Consider the following 20590-nt stretch of genomic DNA (forward strand, 5'->3'; position numbering starts at 1 on the left):
ATTGCCCCATTACACATCATCCAGACATGCATTCATATATTGCATGTTAACAATCAAAATATTGCAAATATTGTAAAGAGACTTTCAATTTCTATTTTTTTGGTCAAAAAGCACTAACATTTTAGTTGTTTTCGCCCAACGTGGGGCTCGAACCCACAACCCTGAGATTAAGAGTCTCATGCGCTACCGACTGAGCAAGCCGGGCTCCTTTGGATGCCCATAGTTTTCTTCCCTATCCCTGCACTGCCGTTTTCCACAGATAGGATGTATTTTTTTGGTCAAAAAGCACTACAATTTTAGTTGTTTTCGCCCAACGTGGGGCTCGAACCCACGACCCTGAGATTAAGAGTCTCATGCTCTACTGACTGAGCTAGCCGGGCTCCTTTGGATGCCTCTAGTTTTCTTCCCTATCCCTGCACTGCCGTTTTCCACAGATAGGATGCTGTGTAATCATAGGCTCTGGTGGAGTTTGGAAAGAAAATACACATCAGCCAGAGGCAGAAATAGTCTAAGAAAGTATCAAACACAATTACCAGTCAATATCGGAACGCATTGAAGAATATCAGGAAATAGCCGATTAAACCTGTGTGGAAAAAAGTCTTATTTGTGTTTTCTCCACTTTATTTTATAGTAAGATGATACATACTTTTTCTTTTACAGTGAATACATTAAGGTGTGGTATTGCCCCATTACACATCATCCAGACATGCATTCATATATTGCATGTTAACAATCAAAATATTGCAAATATTGTAAAGAGACTTTCAATTTCTATTTTTTTGGTCAAAAAGCACTAAGATTTTAGTTGTTTTCGCCCAATGTGGGGCTCGAACCCATGACCCTGAGATTAAGAGTCTCATGCGCTACCGACTGAGCAAGCCGGGCTCCTTTGGATGCCCATAGTTTTCTTCCCTATCCCTGCACTGCCGTTTTCCACAGATAGGATGTATTTGTTTCGTCAAAAAGCACTACAATTTTAGTTGTTTTCGCCCAACATGGGGCTCGAACCCACGACCCTGAGATTAAGAGTCTCATGCTCTACCGACTGAGCTAGCCGGGCTCCTTTGGGTGCCTATAGTTTTCTTCCCTATCCCTGCACTGCCGTTTTCCACAGATAGGATGTATTTTTTTGGTCAAAAAGCACTACAATTTTAGTTGTTTTCGCCCAACGTGGCGCTCGAACCCACGACCCTGAGATTAAGAGTCTCATGCTCTACCGACTGAGCTAGCCGGGCTCCTTTGGATGCCTATAGTTTTCTTCCCTATCCCTGCACTGCCGTTTTCCACAGATAGGATGCTGTGTAATCATAGGCTCTGGTGGAGTTTGGAAAGAAAATACACATCAGCCAGAGGCAGAAATAGTCTAAGAAAGTATCAAACACAATTACCAGTCAATATCAGAACGCATTGAAGAATATCAGGAAATAGCCGATTAAACCTGTGTGGAAAAAAGTCTTATTTGTGTTTTCTCCACTTTATTTTATAGTAAGATGATACATACTTTTTCTTTTACAGTGAATACATTAAGGTGTGGTATTGCCCCATTACACATCATCCAGACATGCATTCATATATTGCATGTTAACAATCAAAATATTGCAAATATTGTAAAGAGACTTTCAATTTCTATTTTTTTGGTCAAAAAGCACTAAAATTTTAGTTGTTTTCGCCCAACATTTTCTTCCCTATCCCTGCACTGCCGCTTTCCACAGATAGGATGTATTTGTTTGGTCAAAAAGCACTACAATTTTAGTTGTTTTCGCCAAACGTGGGGCTCGAACCCACGACCCTGAGATTAAGAGTCTCATGCTCTACCGACTGAGCTAGCCGGGCTCCTTTGGATGCCTATAGTTTTCTTCCCTATCCCTGCACTGCCGTTTTCCACAGATAGGATGCTGTGTAATCATAGGCTCTGGTGGAGTTTGGAAAGAAAATACACATCAGCCAGAGGCAGAAATAGTCTAAGAAAGTATCAAACACAATTTCCAGTCAATATCAGAACGCATTGAAGAATATCAGGAAATAGCCGATTAAACCTGTGTGGAAACAAGTCTTATTTGTGTTTTCTCCACTTTATTTTATAGTAAGATGATACATACTTTTTCTTTTACAGTGAATACATTAAGGTGTGGTATTGCCCCATTACACATCATCCAGACATGCATTCATATATTGCATGTTAACAATGAAAATATTGCAAATATTGTAAAGAGACTTTCAATTTCTATTTTTTTGGTCAAAAAGCACTAAAATTTTAGTTGTTTTCGCCCAACGTGGGGCTCGAACCCACGACCCTGAGATTAAGAGTCTCATGCTCTACCGACTGAGCTAGCCGGGCTCCTTTCGATGCCTATAGTTTTCTTCCCTATCCCTGCACTGCCGTTTTCCACAGATAGGATGTATTTTTTTGGTCAAAAAGCACTACAATTTTAGTTGTTTTCGCCCAACGTGGGGCTCGAACCCACGACCCTGAGATTAAGAGTCTCATGCTCTACCGACCGAGCTAGCCAGGCTCCTTTGGATGCCTATAGTTTTCTTCCCTATCCCTGCACTGCCGTTTTCCACAGATAGGATGCTGTGTAATCATAGGCTCTGGTGGAGTTTGGAAAGAAAATACACATCAGCCAGAGGCAGAAATAGTCTAAGAAAGTATCAAACACAATTACCAGTCAATATCAGAACGCATTGAAGAATATCAGGAAATAGCCGATTAAACCTGTGTGGGAAAAAAGTCTTATTTGTGTTTTCTCCACTTTATTTTATAGTAAGATGATACATACTTTTTCTTTTACAGTGAATACATTAAGGTGTGGTATTGCCCCATTACACATCATCCAGACATGCATTCATATATTGCATGTTAACAATCAAAATATTGCAAATATTGTAAAGAGACTTTCAATTTCTATTTTTTTGGTCAAAAAGCACTAAAATTTTAGTTGTTTTCGCTCAACGTTTTCTTCCCTATCCCTGCACTGCCGCTTTCCACAGATAGGATGTATTTGTTTGGTCAAAAAGCACTACAATTTTAGTTGTTTTCGCCCAACGTGGGGCTCGAACCCACGACCCTGAGATTAAGAGTCTCATGCTCTACCGACTGAGCTAGCCGGGCTCCTTTGGATGCCTAAAGTTTTCTTCCCTATCCCTGCACTGCCGTTTTCCACAGATAGGATGTATTTTTTTGGTCAAAAAGCACTACAATTTTAGTTGTTTTCGCCCAACGTGGGGCTCCAACCCACGACCCTGATATTAAGAGTCTCATGCTCTACCGACTGAGCTAGCCGGGCTCCTTTGGATGCCTATAGTTTTCTTCCCTATCCCTGCACTGCCGTTTTCCACAGATAGGATGCTGTGTAATCATAGGCTCTGGTGGAGTTTGGAAAGAAAATACACATCAGCCAGAGGCAGAAATAGTCTAAGAAAGTATCAAACACAATTACCAGTCAATATGAGAACGCATTGAAGAATATCAGGAAATAGCCGATTAAACCTGTGTGGAAAAAAGTCTTATTTGTGTTTTCTCCACTTTATTTTATAGTAAGATGATACATACTTTTTCTTTTACAGTGAATACATTAAGGTGTGGTATTGCCCCATTACACATCATCCAGACATGCATTCATATATTGCATGTTAACAATCAAAATATTGCAAATATTGTAAAGAGACTTTCAACTTCTATTTTTTTGGTCAAAAAGCACTAAAATTTTAGTTGTTTTCGCCCAACGTGGGGCTCGAACCCACGACCCTGAGATTAAGAGTCTCATGCGCTACCGACTGAGCAAGCCGGGCTCCTTTGGATGCCCATAGTTTTCTTCCCTATCCCTGCACTGCCGTTTTCCACAGATAGGATGTATTTTTTTGGTCAAAAAGCACTACAATTTTAGTTGTTTTCGCCCAACGTGGGGCTCGAACCCACGACCCTGAGATTAAGAGTCTCATGCTCTACCGACTGAGCTAGCCGGGCTCCTTTGGATGCCTATAGTTTTCTTCCCTATCCCTGCACTGCCGTTTTCCACAGATAGGATGCTGTGTAATCATAGGCTCTGGTGGAGTTTGGAAAGAAAATACACATCAGCCAGAGGCAGAAATAGTCTAAGAAAGTATCAAACACAATTACCAGTCAATATCAGAACGCATTGAAGAATATCAGGAAATAGCCGATTAAACCTGTGTGGAAAAAAGTCTTATTTGTGACTTCTCCACTTTATTTTATAGTAAGATGATACATACTTTTTCTTTTACAGTGAATACATTAAGGTGTGGTATTGCCCCATTACACATCATCCAGACATGCATTCATATATTGCATGTTAACAATCAAAATATTGCAAATATTGTAAAGAGACTTTCAATTTCTATTTTTTTGGTCAAAAAGCACTAAAATTTTAGTTGTTTTCGCCCAACGTTTTGTTCCCTATCCCTGCACTGCCGCTTTCCACAGATAGGATGTATTTGTTTGGTCAAAAAGCACTACAATTTTAGTTGTTTTCGCCAAACGTGGGGCTCGAACCCACGACCCTGAGATTAAGAGTCTCATGCTCTACCGACTGAGCTAGCCGGGCTCCTTTGGTTGCCTATAGTTTCTTCCCTATCCCTGCACTGCCGTTTTCCACAGATAGGATGCTGTGTAATCATAGGCTCTGGTGGAGTTTGGAAAGAAAATACACATCAGCCAGAGGCAGAAATAGTCTAAGAAAGTATCAAACACAATTTCCAGTCAATATCAGAACGCATTGAAGAATATCAGGAAATAGCCGATTAAACCTGTGTGGAAACAAGTCTTATTTGTGTTTTCTCCACTTTATTTTATAGTAAGATGATACATACTTTTTCTTTTACAGTGAATACATTAAGGTGTGGTATTGCCCCATTACACATCATCCAGACATGCATTCATATATTGCATGTTAACAATGAAAATATTGCAAATATTGTAAAGAGACTTTCAATTTCTATTTTTTTGGTCAAAAAGCACTAAAATTTTAGTTGTTTTCGCCCAACGTGGGGCTCGAACCCACGACCCTGAGATTAAGAGTCTCATGCTCTACCGACTGAGCTAGCCGGGCTCCTTTCGATGCCAATAGTTTTCTTCCCTATCCCTGCACTGCCGTTTTCCACAGATAGGATGTATTTTTTTGGTCAAAAAGCACTACAATTTTAGTTGTTTTCGCCCAACGTGGGGCTCGAACCCACGACCCTGAGATTAAGAGTCTCATGCTCTACCGACTGAGCTAGCCAGGCTCCTTTGGATGCCTATAGTTTTCTTCCCTATCCCTGCACTGCCGTTTTCCACAGATAGGATGTATTTTTTTGGTCAAAAAGCACTACAATTTTAGTTGTTTTCGCCCAACGTGGGGCTCCAACCCACGACCCTGATATTAAGAGTCTCATGCTCTACCGACTGAGCTAGCCGGGCTCCCTTGGATGCCTATAGTTTTCTTCCCTATCCCTGCACTGCCGTTTTCCACAGATAGGATGCTGTGTAATCATAGGCTCTGGTGGAGTTTGGAAAGAAAATACACATCAGCCAGAGGCAGAAATAGTCTAAGAAAGTATCAAACACAATTACCAGTCAATATCAGAACGCATTGAAGAATATCAGGAAATAGCCGATTAAACCTGTGTGGAAAAAAGTCTTATTTGTGTTTTCTCCACTTTATTTTATAGTAAGATGATACATACTTTTTCTTTTACAGTGAATACATTAAGGTGTGGTATTGCCCCATTACACATCATCCAGACATGCATTCATATATTGCATGTTAACAATCAAAATATTGCAAATATTGTAAAGAGACTTTCAATTTCTATTTTTTTGGTCAAAAAGCACTAAAATTTTAGTTGTTTTCGCCCAACGTGGGGCTCGAACCCACGACCCTGAGATTAAGAGTCTCATGCGCTACCGACTGAGCAAGCCGGGCTCCTTTGGATGCCCATAGTTTTCTTCCCTATCCCTGCACTGCCGTTTTCCACAGATAGGATGTATTTTTTTGGTCAAAAAGCACTACAATTTTAGTTGTTTTCGCCCAACGTGGGGCTCGAACCCACGACCCTGAGATTAAGAGTCTCATGCTCTACCGACTGAGCTAGCCGGGCTCCTTTGGATGCCTATAGTTTTCTTCCCTATCCCTGCACTGCCGTTTTCCACAGATGGGATGCTGTGTAATCATAGGCTCTGGTGGAGTTTGGAAAGAAAATACACATCAGCCAGAGGCAGAAACAGTCTAAGAAAGTATCAAACACAATTACCAGTCAATATCAGAACGCATTGAAGAATATCAGGAAATAGCCGATTAAACCTGTGTGGAAAAAAGTCTTATTTGTGATTTCTCCACTTTATTTTATAGTAAGATGATACATACTTTTTCTTTTACAGTGAATACATTAAGGTGTGGTATTGCCCCATTACACATCATCCAGACATGCATTCATATATTGCATGTTAACAATGAAAATATTGCAAAGAGACTTTCAATTTCTATTTTTTTGGTCAAAAAGCACTACAATTTTAGTTGTTTTCGCCCAACGTGGTGCTCGAGCCCACGACCCTGAGATTAAGAGTCTCATGCTCTACCGACTGAGCTAGCCGGGCACCTTTGGATGCCTATAGTTTTCTTCCCTATCCCTGCACTGCCGCTTTCCACAGATAGGATGCTGTGTAATCATAGGCTCTGGTGGAGTTTGGAAAGAAAATACACATCAGCCAGAGGCAGAAATAGTCTAAGAAAGTATCAAACACAATTACCAGTCAATATCAGAACGCATTGAAGAATATCAGGAAATAGCCGATTAAACCTGTGTGGAAAAAAGTCTTATTTGTGATTTCTCCACTTTATTTTATAGTAAGATGATACATACTTTTTCTTTTACAGTGAATACATTAAGGTGTGGTATTGCCCCATTACACATCATCCAGACATGCATTCATATATTGCATGTTAACAATCAAAATATTGCAAATATTGTAAAGAGACTTTCAATTTCTATTTTTTTGGTCAAAAAGCACTAACATTTTAGTTGTTTTCGCCCAACGTGGGGCTCGAACCCACAACCCTGAGATTAAGAGTCTCATGCGCTACCGACTGAGCAAGCCGGGCTCCTTTGGATGCCCATAGTTTTCTTCCCTATCCCTGCACTGCCGTTTTCCACAGATAGGATGTATTTTTTTGGTCAAAAAGCACTACAATTTTAGTTGTTTTCGCCCAACGTGGCGCTCGAACCCACGACCCTGAGATTAAGAGTCTCATGCTCTACCGACTGAGCTAGCCGGGCTCCTTTGGATGCCTATAGTTTTCTTCCCTATCCCTGCACTGCCGTTTTCCACAGATAGGATGCTGTGTAATCATAGGCTCTGGTGGAGTTTGGAAAGAAAATACACATCAGCCAGAGGCAGAAATAGTCTAAGAAAGTATCAAACACAATTACCAGTCAATATCAGAACGCATTGAAGAATATCAGGAAATAGCCGATTAAACCTGTGTGGAAAAAAGTCTTATTTGTGTTTTCTCCACTTTATTTTATAGTAAGATGATACATACTTTTTCTTTTACAGTGAATACATTAAGGTGTGGTATTGCCCCATTACACATCATCCAGACATGCATTCATATATTGCATGTTAACAATGAAAATATTGCAAAGAGACTTTCAATTTCTATTTTTTTGGTCAAAAAGCACTACAATTTTAGTTGTTTTCGCCCAACGTGGTGCTCGAGCCCACGACCCTGAGATTAAGAGTCTCATGCTCTACCGACTGAGCTAGCCGGGCACCTTTGGATGACTATAGTTTTCTTCCCTATCCCTGCACTGCCGCTTTCCACAGATAGGATGCTGTGTAATCATAGGCTCTGGTGGAGTTTGGAAAGAAAATACACATCAGCCAGAGGCAGAAATAGTCTAAGAAAGTATCAAACACAATTACCAGTCAATATCAGAACGCATTGAAGAATATCAGGAAATAGCCGATTAAACCTGTGTGGAAAAAAGTCTTATTTGTGATTTCTCCACTTTATTTTATAGTAAGATGATACATACTTTTTCTTTTACAGTGAATACATTAAGGTGTGGTATTGCCCCATTACACATCATCCAGACATGCATTCATATATTGCATGTTAACAATCAAAATATTGCAAATATTGTAAAGAGACTTTCAATTTCTATTTTTTTGGTCAAAAAGCACTAACATTTTAGTTGTTTTCGCCCAACGTGGGGCTCGAACCCACAACCCTGAGATTAAGAGTCTCATGCGCTACCGACTGAGCAAGCCGGGCTCCTTTGGATGCCCATAGTTTTCTTCCCTATCCCTGCACTGCCGTTTTCCACAGATAGGATGTATTTTTTTGGTCAAAAAGCACTACAATTTTAGTTGTTTTCGCCCAACGTGGGGCTCGAACACACGACCCTGAGATTAAGAGTCTCATGCTCTACTGACTGAGCTAGCCGGGCTCCTTTGGATGCCTCTAGTTTTCTTCCCTATCCCTGCACTGCCGTTTTCCACAGATAGGATGCTGTGTAATCATAGGCTCTGGTGGAGTTTGGAAAGAAAATACACATCAGCCAGAGGCAGAAATAGTCTAAGAAAGTATCAAACACAATTACCAGTCAATATCGGAACGCATTGAAGAATATCAGGAAATAGCCGATTAAACCTGTGTGGAAAAAAGTCTTATTTGTGTTTTCTCCACTTTATTTTATAGTAAGATGATACATACTTTTTCTTTTACAGTGAATACATTAAGGTGTGGTATTGCCCCATTACACATCATCCAGACATGCATTCATATATTGCATGTTAACAATCAAAATATTGCAAATATTGTAAAGAGACTTTCAATTTCTATTTTTTTGGTCAAAAAGCACTAAGATTTTAGTTGTTTTCGCCCAATGTGGGGCTCGAACCCATGACCCTGAGATTAAGAGTCTCATGCGCTACCGACTGAGCAAGCCGGGCTCCTTTGGATGCCCATAGTTTTCTTCCCTATCCCTGCACTGCCGTTTTCCACAGATAGGATGTATTTGTTTCGTCAAAAAGCACTACAATTTTAGTTGTTTTCGCCCAACATGGGGCTCGAACCCACGACCCTGAGATTAAGAGTCTCATGCTCTACCGACTGAGCTAGCCGGGCTCCTTTGGGTGCCTATAGTTTTCTTCCCTATCCCTGCACTGCCGTTTTCCACAGATAGGATGTATTTTTTTGGTCAAAAAGCACTACAATTTTAGTTGTTTTCGCCCAACGTGGCGCTCGAACCCACGACCCTGAGATTAAGAGTCTCATGCTCTACCGACTGAGCTAGCCGGGCTCCTTTGGATGCCTATAGTTTTCTTCCCTATCCCTGCACTGCCGTTTTCCACAGATAGGATGCTGTGTAATCATAGGCTCTGGTGGAGTTTGGAAAGAAAATACACATCAGCCAGAGGCAGAAATAGTCTAAGAAAGTATCAAACACAATTACCAGTCAATATCAGAACGCATTGAAGAATATCAGGAAATAGCCGATTAAACCTGTGTGGAAAAAAGTCTTATTTGTGTTTTCTCCACTTTATTTTATAGTAAGATGATACATACTTTTTCTTTTACAGTGAATACATTAAGGTGTGGTATTGCCCCATTACACATCATCCAGACATGCATTCATATATTGCATGTTAACAATCAAAATATTGCAAATATTGTAAAGAGACTTTCAATTTCTATTTTTTTGGTCAAAAAGCACTAAAATTTTAGTTGTTTTCGCCCAACATTTTCTTCCCTATCCCTGCACTGCCGCTTTCCACAGATAGGATGTATTTGTTTGGTCAAAAAGCACTACAATTTTAGTTGTTTTCGCCAAACGTGGGGCTCGAACCCACGACCCTGAGATTAAGAGTCTCATGCTCTACCGACTGAGCTAGCCGGGCTCCTTTGGATGCCTATAGTTTTCTTCCCTATCCCTGCACTGCCGTTTTCCACAGATAGGATGCTGTGTAATCATAGGCTCTGGTGGAGTTTGGAAAGAAAATACACATCAGCCAGAGGCAGAAATAGTCTAAGAAAGTATCAAACACAATTTCCAGTCAATATCAGAACGCATTGAAGAATATCAGGAAATAGCCGATTAAACCTGTGTGGAAACAAGTCTTATTTGTGTTTTCTCCACTTTATTTTATAGTAAGATGATACATACTTTTTCTTTTACAGTGAATACATTAAGGTGTGGTATTGCCCCATTACACATCATCCAGACATGCATTCATATATTGCATGTTAACAATGAAAATATTGCAAATATTGTAAAGAGACTTTCAATTTCTATTTTTTTGGTCAAAAAGCACTAAAATTTTAGTTGTTTTCGCCCAACGTGGGGCTCGAACCCACGACCCTGAGATTAAGAGTCTCATGCTCTACCGACTGAGCTAGCCGGGCTCCTTTCGATGCCTATAGTTTTCTTCCCTATCCCTGCACTGCCGTTTTCCACAGATAGGATGTATTTTTTTGGTCAAAAAGCACTACAATTTTAGTTGTTTTCGCCCAACGTGGGGCTCGAACCCACGACCCTGAGATTAAGAGTCTCATGCTCTACCGACCGAGCTAGCCAGGCTCCTTTGGATGCCTATAGTTTTCTTCCCTATCCCTGCACTGCCGTTTTCCACAGATAGGATGCTGTGTAATCATAGGCTCTGGTGGAGTTTGGAAAGAAAATACACATCAGCCAGAGGCAGAAATAGTCTAAGAAAGTATCAAACACAATTACCAGTCAATATCAGAACGCATTGAAGAATATCAGGAAATAGCCGATTAAACCTGTGTGGGAAAAAAGTCTTATTTGTGTTTTCTCCACTTTATTTTATAGTAAGATGATACATACTTTTTCTTTTACAGTGAATACATTAAGGTGTGGTATTGCCCCATTACACATCATCCAGACATGCATTCATATATTGCATGTTAACAATCAAAATATTGCAAATATTGTAAAGAGACTTTCAATTTCTATTTTTTTGGTCAAAAAGCACTAAAATTTTAGTTGTTTTCGCTCAACATTTTCTTCCCTATCCCTGCACTGCCGCTTTCCACAGATAGGATGTATTTGTTTGGTCAAAAAGCACTACAATTTTAGTTGTTTTCGCCCAACGTGGGGCTCGAACCCACGACCCTGAGATTAAGAGTCTCATGCTCTACCGACTGAGCTAGCCGGGCTCCTTTGGATGCCTAAAGTTTTCTTCCCTATCCCTGCACTGCCGTTTTCCACAGATAGGATGTATTTTTTTGGTCAAAAAGCACTACAATTTTAGTTGTTTTCGCCCAACGTGGGGCTCCAACCCACGACCCTGATATTAAGAGTCTCATGCTCTACCGACTGAGCTAGCCGGGCTCCTTTGGATGCCTATAGTTTTCTTCCCTATCCCTGCACTGCCGTTTTCCACAGATAGGATGCTGTGTAATCATAGGCTCTGGTGGAGTTTGGAAAGAAAATACACATCAGCCAGAGGCAGAAATAGTCTAAGAAAGTATCAAACACAATTACCAGTCAATATCAGAACGCATTGAAGAATATCAGGAAATAGCCGATTAAACCTGTGTGGAAAAAAGTCTTATTTGTGTTTTCTCCACTTTATTTTATAGTAAGATGATACATACTTTTTCTTTTACAGTGAATACATTAAGGTGTGGTATTGCCCCATTACACATCATCCAGACATGCATTCATATATTGCATGTTAACAATCAAAATATTGCAAATATTGTAAAGAGACTTTCAACTTCTATTTTTTTGGTCAAAAAGCACTAAAATTTTAGTTGTTTTCGCCCAACGTGGGGCTCGAACCCACGACCCTGAGATTAAGAGTCTCATGCGCTACCGACTGAGCAAGCCAGGATCCTTTGGATGCCCATAGTTTTCTTCCCTATCCCTGCACTGCCGTTTTCCACAGATAGGATGTATTTTTTTGGTCAAAAAGCACTACAATTTTAGTTGTTTTCGCCCAACGTGGGGCTCGAACCCACGACCCTGAGATTAAGAGTCTCATGCTCTACCGACTGAGCTAGCCGGGCTCCTTTGGATGCCTATAGTTTTCTTCCCTATCCCTGCACTGCCGTTTTCCACAGATAGGATGCTGTGTAATCATAGGCTCTGGTGGAGTTTGGAAAGAAAATACACATCAGCCAGAGGCAGAAATAGTCTAAGAAAGTATCAAACACAATTACCAGTCAATATCAGAACGCATTGAAGAATATCAGGAAATAGCTGATTAAACCTGTGTGGAAAAAAGTCTTATTTGTGATTTCTCCACTTTATTTTATAGTAAGATGATACATACTTTTTCTTTTACAGTGAATACATTAAGGTGTGGTATTGCCCCATTACACATCATCCAGACATGCATTCATATATTGCATGTTAACAATCAAAATATTGCAAATATTGTAAAGAGACTTTCAATTTCTATTTTTTTGGTCAAAAAGCACTAAAATTTTAGTTGTTTTCGCCCAACGTTTTGTTCCCTATCCCTGCACTGCCGCTTTCCACAGATAGGATGTATTTGTTTGGTCAAAAAGCACTACAATTTTAGTTGTTTTCGCCAAACGTGGGGCTCGAACCCACGACCCTGAGATTAAGAGTCTCATGCTCTACCGACTGAGCTAGCCGGGCTCCTTTGGATGCCTATAGTTTCTTCCCTATCCCTGCACTGCCGTTTTCCACAGATAGGATGCTGTGTAATCATAGGCTCTGGTGGAGTTTGGAAAGAAAATACACATCAGCCAGAGGCAGAAATAGTCTAAGAAAGTATCAAACACAATTTCCAGTCAATATCAGAACGCATTGAAGAATATCAGGAAATAGCCGATTAAACCTGTGTGGAAACAAGTCTTATTTGTGTTTTCTCCACTTTATTTTATAGTAAGATGATACATACTTTTTCTTTTACAGTGAATACATTAAGGTGTGGTATTGCCCCATTACACATCATCCAGACATGCATTCATATATTGCATGTTAACAATGAAAATATTGCAAATATTGTAAAGAGACTTTCAATTTCTATTTTTTTGGTCAAAAAGCACTAAAATTTTAGTTGTTTTCGCCCAACGTGGGGCTCGAACCCACGACCCTGAGATTAAGAGTCTCATGCTCTACCGACTGAGCTAGCCGGGCTCCTTTCGATGCCAATAGTTTTCTTCCCTATCCCTGCACTGCCGTTTTCCACAGATAGGATGTATTTTTTTGGTCAAAAAGCACTACAATTTTAGTTGTTTTCGCCCAACGTGGGGCTCGAACCCACGACCCTGAGATTAAGAGTCTCATGCTCTACCGACCGAGCTAGCCAGGCTCCTTTGGATGCCTATAGTTTTCTTCCCTATCCCTGCACTGCCGTTTTCCACAGATAGGATGCTGTGTAATCATAGGCTCTGGTGGAGTTTGGAAAGAAAATACACATCAGCCAGAGGCAGAAATAGTCTAAGAAAGTATCAAACACAATTACCAGTCAATATCAGAACGCATTGAAGAATATCAGGAAATAGCCGATTAAACCTGTGTGGGAAAAAAGTCTTATTTGTGTTTTCTCCACTTTATTTTATAGTAAGATGATACATACTTTTTCTTTTACAGTGAATACATTAAGGTGTGGTATTGCCCCATTACACATCATCCAGACATGCATTCATATATTGCATGTTAACAATCAAAATATTGCAAATATTGTAAAGAGACTTTCAATTTCTATTTTTTTGGTCAAAAAGCACTAAAATTTTAGTTGTTTTCGCTCAACGTTTTCTTCCCTATCCCTGCACTGCCGCTTTCCACAGATAGGATGTATTTGTTTGGTCAAAAAGCACTACAATTTTAGTTGTTTTCGCCCAATGTGGGGCTCGAACCCACGACCCTGAGATTAAGAGTCTCATGCTCTACCGACTGAGCTAGCCGGGCTCCTTTGGATGCCTATAGTTTTCTTCCCTATCCCTGCACTGCCGTTTTCCACAGATAGGATGTATTTTTTTGGTCAAAAAGCACTACAATTTTAGTTGTTTTCGCCCAACGTGGGGCTCCAACCCACGACCCTGATATTAAGAGTCTCATGCTCTACCGACTGAGCTAGCCGGGCTGCTTAGGATGCCTATAGTTTTCTTCCCTATCCCTGCACTGCCGTTTTCCACAGATAGGATGCTGTGTAATCATAGGCTCTGGTGGAGTTTGGAAAGAAAATACACATCAGCCAGAGGCAGAAATAGTCTAAGAAAGTATCAAACACAATTACCAGTCAATATCAGAACGCATTGAAGAATATCAGGAAATAGCCGATTAAACCTGTGTGGAAAAAAGTCTTATTTGTGTTTTCTCCACTTTATTTTATAGGAAGATGATACATACTTTTTCTTTTACAGTGAATACATTAAGGTGTGGTATTGCCCCATTACACATCATCCAGACATGCATTCATATATTGCATGTTAACAATCAAAATATTGCAAATATTGTAAAGAGACTTTCAATTTCTATTTTTTTGGTCAAAAAGCACTAAAATTTTAGTTGTTTTCGCTCAACGTTTTCTTCCCTATCCCTGCACTGCCGCTTTCCACAGATAGGATGTATTTGTTTGGTCAAAAAGCACTACAATTTTAGTTGTTTTCGCCCAACGTGGGGCTCGAACCCACGACCCTGAGATTAAGAGTCTCATGCTCTACCGACTGAGCTAGCCGGGCTCCTTTGGATGCCTAAAGTTTTCTTCCCTATCCCTGCACTGCCGTTTTCCACAGATAGGATGTATTTTTTTGGTCAAAAAGCACTACAATTTTAGTTGTTTTCGCCCAACGTGGGGCTCCAACCCACGACCCTGATATTAAGAGTCTCATGCTCTACCGACTGAGCTAGCCGGGCTCCTTTGGATGCCTATAGTTTTCTTCCCTATCCCTGCACTGCCGTTTTCCACAGATAGGATGCTGTGTAATCATAGGCTCTGGTGGAGTTTGGAAAGAAAATACACATCAGCCAGAGGCAGAAATAGTCTAAGAAAGTATCAAACACAATTACCAGTCAATATCAGAACGCATTGAAGAATATCAGGAAATAGCCGATTAAACCTGTGTGGAAAAAAGTCTTATTTGTGTTTTCTCCACTTTATTTTATAGTAAGATGATACATACTTTTTCTTTTACAGTGAATACATTAAGGTGTGGTATTGCCCCATTACACATCATCCAGACATGCATTCATATATTGCATGTTAACAATCAAAATATTGCAAATATTGTAAAGAGACTTTCAACTTCTATTTTTTTGGTCAAAAAGCACTAAAATTTTAGTTGTTTTCGCCCAACGTGGGGCTCGAACCCACGACCCTGAGATTAAGAGTCTCATGCGCTACCGACTGAGCAAGCCGGGCTCCTTTGGATGCCCATAGTTTTCTTCCCTATCCCTGCACTGCCGTTTTCCACAGATAGGATGTATTTTTTTGGTCAAAAAGCACTACAATTTTAGTTGTTTTCGCCCAACGTGGGGCTCGAACCCACGACCCTGAGATTAAGAGTCTCATGCTCTACCGACTGAGCTAGCCGGGCTCCTTTGGATGCCTATAGTTTTCTTCCCTATCCCTGCACTGCCGTTTTCCACAGATAGGATGCTGTGTAATCATAGGCTCTGGTGGAGTTTGGAAAGAAAATACACATCAGCCAGAGGCAGAAATAGTCTAAGAAAGTATCAAACACAATTACCAGTCAATATCAGAACGCATTGAAGAATATCAGGAAATAGCCGATTAAACCTGTGTGGAAAAAAGTCTTATTTGTGACTTCTCCACTTTATTTTATAGTAAGATGATACATACTTTTTCTTTTACAGTGAATACATTAAGGTGTGGTATTGCCCCATTACACATCATCCAGACATGCATTCATATATTGCATGTTAACAATCAAAATATTGCAAATATTGTAAAGAGACTTTCAATTTCTATTTTTTTGGTCAAAAAGCACTAAAATTTTAGTTGTTTTCGCCCAACGTTTTGTTCCCTATCCCTGCACTGCCGCTTTCCACAGATAGGATGTATTTGTTTGGTCAAAAAGCACTACAATTTTAGTTGTTTTCGCCAAACGTGGGGCTCGAACCCACGACCCTGAGATTAAGAGTCTCATGCTCTACCGACTGAGCTAGCCGGGCTCCTTTGGTTGCCTATAGTTTCTTCCCTATCCCTGCACTGCCGTTTTCCACAGATAGGATGCTGTGTAATCATAGGCTCTGGTGGAGTTTGGAAAGAAAATACACATCAGCCAGAGGCAGAAATAGTCTAAGAAAGTATCAAACACAATTTCCAGTCAATATCAGAACGCATTGAAGAATATCAGGAAATAGCCGATTAAACCTGTGTGGAAACAAGTCTTATTTGTGTTTTCTCCACTTTATTTTATAGTAAGATGATACATACTTTTTCTTTTACAGTGAATACATTAAGGTGTGGTATTGCCCCATTACACATCATCCAGACATGCATTCATATATTGCATGTTAACAATGAAAATATTGCAAATATTGTAAAGAGACTTTCAATTTCTATTTTTTTGGTCAAAAAGCACTAAAATTTTAGTTGTTTTCGCCCAACGTGGGGCTCGAACCCACGACCCTGAGATTAAGAGTCTCATGCTCTACCGACTGAGCTAGCCGGGCTCCTTTGGATGCCTATAGTTTTCTTCCCTATCCCTGCACTGCCGTTTTCCACAGATAGGATGCTGTGTAATCATAGGCTCTGGTGGAGTTTGGAAAGAAAATACACATCAGCCAGAGGCAGAAATAGTCTAAGAAAGTATCAAACACAATTACCAGTCAATATCAGAACGCATTGAAGAATATCAGGAAATAGCCGATTAAACCTGTGTGGAAAAAAGTCTTATTTGTGACTTCTCCACTTTATTTTATAGTAAGATGATACATACTTTTTCTTTTACAGTGAATACATTAAGGTGTGGTATTGCCCCATTACACATCATCCAGACATGCATTCATATATTGCATGTTAACAATCAAAATATTGCAAATATTGTAAAGAGACTTTCAATTTCTATTTTTTTGGTCAAAAAGCACTAAAATTTTAGTTGTTTTCGCCCAACGTTTTGTTCCCTATCCCTGCACTGCCGCTTTCCACAGATAGGATGTATTTGTTTGGTCAAAAAGCACTACAATTTTAGTTGTTTTCGCCAAACGTGGGGCTCGAACCCACGACCCTGAGATTAAGAGTCTCATGCTCTACCGACTGAGCTAGCCGGGCTCCTTTGGTTGCCTATAGTTTCTTCCCTATCCCTGCACTGCCGTTTTCCACAGATAGGATGCTGTGTAATCATAGGCTCTGGTGGAGTTTGGAAAGAAAATACACATCAGCCAGAGGCAGAAATAGTCTAAGAAAGTATCAAACACAATTTCCAGTCAATATCAGAACGCATTGAAGAATATCAGGAAATAGCCGATTAAACCTGTGTGGAAACAAGTCTTATTTGTGTTTTCTCCACTTTATTTTATAGTAAGATGATACATACTTTTTCTTTTACAGTGAATACATTAAGGTGTGGTATTGCCCCATTACACATCATCCAGACATGCATTCATATATTGCATGTTAACAATGAAAATATTGCAAATATTGTAAAGAGACTTTCAATTTCTATTTTTTTGGTCAAAAAGCACTAAAATTTTAGTTGTTTTCGCCCAACGTGGGGCTCGAACCCACGACCCTGAGATTAAGAGTCTCATGCTCTACCGACTGAGCTAGCCGGGCTCCTTTCGATGCCAATAGTTTTCTTCCCTATCCCTGCACTGCCGTTTTCCACAGATAGGATGTATTTTTTTGGTCAAAAAGCACTACAATTTTAGTTGTTTTCGCCCAACGTGGGGCTCGAACCCACGACCCTGAGATTAAGAGTCTCATGCTCTACCGACCGAGCTAGCCAGGCTCCTTTGGATGCCTATAGTTTTCTTCCCTATCCCTGCACTGCCGTTTTCCACAGATAGGATGCTGTGTAATCATAGGCTCTGGTGGAGTTTGGAAAGAAAATACACATCAGCCAGAGGCAGAAATAGTCTAAGAAAGTATCAAACACAATTACCAGTCAATATCAGAACGCATTGAAGAATATCAGGAAATAGCCGATTAAACCTGTGTGGGAAAAAAGTCTTATTTGTGTTTTCTCCACTTTATTTTATAGTAAGATGATACATACTTTTTCTTTTACAGTGAATACATTAAGGTGTGGTATTGCCCCATTACACATCATCCAGACATGCATTCATATATTGCATGTTAACAATCAAAATATTGCAAATATTGTAAAGAGACTTTCAATTTCTATTTTTTTGGTCAAAAAGCACTAAAATTTTAGTTGTTTTCGCTCAACGTTTTCTTCCCTATCCCTGCACTGCCGCTTTCCACAGATAGGATGTATTTGTTTGGTCAAAAAGCACTACAATTTTAGTTGTTTTCGCCCAACGTGGGGCTGGAACCCACGACCCTGAGATTAAGAGTCTCATGCTCTACCGACTGAGCTAGCCGGGCTCCTTTGGATGCCTATAGTTTTCTTCCCTATCCCTGCACTGCCGTTTTCCACAGATAGGATGTATTTTTTTGGTCAAAAAGCACTACAATTTTAGTTGTTTTCGCCCAACGTGGGGCTCCAACCCACGACCCTGATATTAAGAGTCTCATGCTCTACCGACTGAGCTAGCCGGGCTGCTTAGGATGCCTATAGTTTTCTTCCCTATCCCTGCACTGCCGTTTTCCACAGATAGGATGCTGTGTAATCATAGGCTCTGGTGGAGTTTGGAAAGAAAATACACATCAGCCAGAGGCAGAAATAGTCTAAGAAAGTATCAAACACAATTACCAGTCAATATCAGAACGCATTGAAGAATATCAGGAAATAGCCGATTAAACCTGTGTGGAAAAAAGTCTTATTTGTGTTTTCTCCACTTTATTTTATAGGAAGATGATACATACTTTTTCTTTTACAGTGAATACATTAAGGTGTGGTATTGCCCCATTACACATCATCCAGACATGCATTCATATATTGCATGTTAACAATCAAAATATTGCAAATATTGTAAAGAGACTTTCAATTTCTATTTTTTTGGTCAAAAAGCACTAAAATTTTAGTTGTTTTCGCCCAACGTGGGGCTCGAACCCACGACCCTGAGATTAAGAGTCTCATGCGCTACCGACTGAGCAAGCCGGGCTCCTTTGGATGCCCATAGTTTTCTTCCCTATCCCTGCACTGCCGTTTTCCACAGATAGGATGTATTTTTTTGGTCAAAAAGCACTACAATTTTAGTTGTTTTCCCCCAACGTGGGGCTCGAACCCACGACCCTGAGATTAAGAGTCTCATGCTCTACCGACTGAGCTAGCCGGGCTCCTTTGGATGCCTATAGTTTTCTTCCCTATCCCTGCACTGCCGTTTTCCACAGATAGGATGCTGTGTAATCATAGGCTCTGGTGGAGTTTGGAAAGAAAATACACATCAGCCAGAGGCAGAAATAGTCTAAGAAAGTATCAAACACAATTACCAGTCAATATCAGAACGCATTGAAGAATATCAGGAAATAGCCGATTAAACCTGTGTGGAAAAAAGTCTTATTTGTGATTTCTCCACTTTATTTTATAGTAAGATGATACATACTTTTTCTTTTACAGTGAATACATTAAGGTGTGGTATTGCCCCATTACACATCATCCAGACATGCATTCATATATTGCATGTTAACAATCAAAATATTGCAAATATTGTAAAGAGACTTTCAATTTCTATTTTTTTGGTCAAAAAGCACTAAAATTTTAGTTGTTTTCGCCCAACGTGGGGCTCGAACCCACGACCCTGAGATTAAGAGTCTCATGCGCTACCGACTGAGCAAGCTGGGCTCCTTTGGATGCCCATAGTTTTCTTCCCTATCCCTGCACTGCCGTTTTCCACAGATAGGATGTATTTTTTTGGTCAAAAAGCACTACAATTTTAGTTGTTTTCGCCCAACGTGGGGCTCGAACCCACGACCCTGAGATTAAGAGTCTCATGCTCTACCGACTGAGCTAGCCGGGCTCCTTTGGATGCCTATAGTTTTCTTCCCTATCCCTGCACTGCCGTTTTCCACAGATAGGATGCTGTGTAATCATAGGCTCTGGTGGAGTTTGGAAAGAAAATACACATCAGCCAGAGGCAGAAATAGTCTAAGAAAGTATCAAACACAATTACCAGTCAATATCAGAACGCATTGAAGAATATCAGGAAATAGCCGATTAAACCTGTGTGGAAAAAAGTCTTATTTGTGATTTCTCCACTTTATTTTATAGTAAGATGATACATACTTTTTATTTTACAGTGAATACATTAAGGTGTGGTATTGCCCCATTACACATCATCCAGACATGCATTCATATATTGCATGTTAACAATCAAAATATTGCAAATATTGTAAAGAGACTTTCAATTTCTATTTTTTTGGTCAAAAAGCACTAAAATTTTAGTTGTTTTCGCCCAACGTTTTCTTCCCTATCCCTGCACTGCCGCTTTCCACAGATAGGATGTATTTGTTTGGTCAAAAAGCACTACAATATTAGTTGTTTTCACCCAACGT

At 40.1% G+C, this 20590-nt stretch overlaps 14 non-coding genes across 14 annotated transcripts; all 14 read right to left on the minus strand.

The window, feature by feature from the left end:
* Positions 1–2265: 2265 nt before the first annotated feature.
* On the minus strand, positions 2266–2338 carry TRNAK-CUU (transfer RNA lysine (anticodon CUU)). Its single transcript has one exon. It is a non-coding gene; the product is annotated as a tRNA-Lys (tRNA).
* A 701-nt stretch (positions 2339–3039) lies between these two features.
* On the minus strand, positions 3040–3112 carry TRNAK-CUU (transfer RNA lysine (anticodon CUU)). Its single transcript has one exon. It is a non-coding gene; the product is annotated as a tRNA-Lys (tRNA).
* Positions 3113–3894: 782 nt separating this feature from the next.
* TRNAK-CUU (transfer RNA lysine (anticodon CUU)) lies at positions 3895–3967 on the minus strand. The gene has a single exon. It is a non-coding gene; the product is annotated as a tRNA-Lys (tRNA).
* Positions 3968–4996: 1029 nt separating this feature from the next.
* On the minus strand, positions 4997–5069 carry TRNAK-CUU (transfer RNA lysine (anticodon CUU)). The gene has a single exon. It is a non-coding gene; the product is annotated as a tRNA-Lys (tRNA).
* A 957-nt stretch (positions 5070–6026) lies between these two features.
* TRNAK-CUU (transfer RNA lysine (anticodon CUU)) lies at positions 6027–6099 on the minus strand. The gene has a single exon. It is a non-coding gene; the product is annotated as a tRNA-Lys (tRNA).
* A 4237-nt stretch (positions 6100–10336) lies between these two features.
* Positions 10337–10409, minus strand: TRNAK-CUU (transfer RNA lysine (anticodon CUU)). Its single transcript has one exon. It is a non-coding gene; the product is annotated as a tRNA-Lys (tRNA).
* A 701-nt stretch (positions 10410–11110) lies between these two features.
* Positions 11111–11183, minus strand: TRNAK-CUU (transfer RNA lysine (anticodon CUU)). Its single transcript has one exon. It is a non-coding gene; the product is annotated as a tRNA-Lys (tRNA).
* A 782-nt stretch (positions 11184–11965) lies between these two features.
* TRNAK-CUU (transfer RNA lysine (anticodon CUU)) lies at positions 11966–12038 on the minus strand. Its single transcript has one exon. It is a non-coding gene; the product is annotated as a tRNA-Lys (tRNA).
* A 1029-nt stretch (positions 12039–13067) lies between these two features.
* On the minus strand, positions 13068–13140 carry TRNAK-CUU (transfer RNA lysine (anticodon CUU)). Its single transcript has one exon. It is a non-coding gene; the product is annotated as a tRNA-Lys (tRNA).
* Positions 13141–14614: 1474 nt separating this feature from the next.
* On the minus strand, positions 14615–14687 carry TRNAK-CUU (transfer RNA lysine (anticodon CUU)). The gene has a single exon. It is a non-coding gene; the product is annotated as a tRNA-Lys (tRNA).
* Positions 14688–15469: 782 nt separating this feature from the next.
* Positions 15470–15542, minus strand: TRNAK-CUU (transfer RNA lysine (anticodon CUU)). Its single transcript has one exon. It is a non-coding gene; the product is annotated as a tRNA-Lys (tRNA).
* A 1029-nt stretch (positions 15543–16571) lies between these two features.
* On the minus strand, positions 16572–16644 carry TRNAK-CUU (transfer RNA lysine (anticodon CUU)). Its single transcript has one exon. It is a non-coding gene; the product is annotated as a tRNA-Lys (tRNA).
* Positions 16645–17673: 1029 nt separating this feature from the next.
* Positions 17674–17746, minus strand: TRNAK-CUU (transfer RNA lysine (anticodon CUU)). Its single transcript has one exon. It is a non-coding gene; the product is annotated as a tRNA-Lys (tRNA).
* Positions 17747–19982: 2236 nt separating this feature from the next.
* TRNAK-CUU (transfer RNA lysine (anticodon CUU)) lies at positions 19983–20055 on the minus strand. Its single transcript has one exon. It is a non-coding gene; the product is annotated as a tRNA-Lys (tRNA).
* Positions 20056–20590: the final 535 nt, after the last annotated feature.

The sequence above is a fragment of the Ambystoma mexicanum genome, chromosome 4q (assembly GCF_040938575.1).
Source record: "Ambystoma mexicanum isolate Mex_15411 chromosome 4q, UKY_AmexF1_1, whole genome shotgun sequence".
Taxonomy (NCBI): Eukaryota; Metazoa; Chordata; class Amphibia; order Caudata; family Ambystomatidae; genus Ambystoma; species Ambystoma mexicanum.